The following is a 793-nucleotide window of genomic DNA, read 5'->3' as shown; positions in this document are numbered from 1 at the left end:
TATAAATCTACAATAATCAAAACAACCTGGTATTGGTACAAGAACAGGCATATAGACCAACAGAATAGAATTGAGATTCCAGAAGCAAATCCTCAATTTCTCAACCAATGTTTTTGAATTTCCCTTGTGATTTCTTTGATCCAAGAGTTATTGATAAGTGAGAATTTAATTTCAAAATACTTGAAGGCTATTCAGTTATCTTTCTTTTATGATTTCTTTTCTTTTCTTTTTTTTTTTGGACTGAACAGATATGTCTTTATTGGCAGCTCGAGTGTGATGAAGTGGGAGGAGTGGGAGGCACCAATGCCGGGCCGGCCATGCTTCACAGGCTTGTAAGTGATGGAGAATTTGCCTAGGTAGTGGCGGATTATCTCTGGCTTGATCTCCACCTGGTTGAAGGTCTTGCAGTTGCACACGCCCACCATGCTGCCCACTGTCTCGGGCAGGATGATCATGTCGCACAGGTGTGTCTTCACCACCTCGGTCTTCTCTTGGGGGCGGGGGAGCGCCTTCTTCTTGGCCTTGTGCAGCTGCTTACACAGCGAGTGCTGCTTCCACCACTGGCCTCAGTTCAGCTGCCACTGCTGCCTCATGCATCAGCTGCTTATAGGATATGTCCAGCAGCTGGTCCAGGTCCACACTGTGGGAGGTGCCCTTGTGGAAGGTCCTCTTCTTCTTCTGCTCCACTTCCATCATCTTACCAGCCCCTCAGAAAGACTCATGATTTCTAGCTTAACTCCATTGTGTTTAGAGAGCATACTCTGTATGATTTCAGTCATCTTAATTTGTTGAG

General features: G+C 45.5%; 1 pseudogene; it reads right to left on the bottom strand.

Moving 5' to 3' along the window:
* Nucleotides 1–246: 246 nt before the first annotated feature.
* Nucleotides 247–696, bottom strand: LOC103265542 (annotated as a pseudogene).
* Between the last annotated feature and the right edge of the window lie 97 nt (nucleotides 697–793).

This window comes from Carlito syrichta, unplaced genomic scaffold, assembly GCF_000164805.1.
Source record: "Carlito syrichta isolate Samal-C Ts95f unplaced genomic scaffold, Tarsius_syrichta-2.0.1 Scaffold306642, whole genome shotgun sequence".
NCBI classification, from domain to species: Eukaryota; Metazoa; Chordata; class Mammalia; order Primates; family Tarsiidae; genus Carlito; species Carlito syrichta.
Note: the sequence above shows the minus strand (reverse complement) of the source record. Positions and strands in the feature narration are given on the sequence as shown.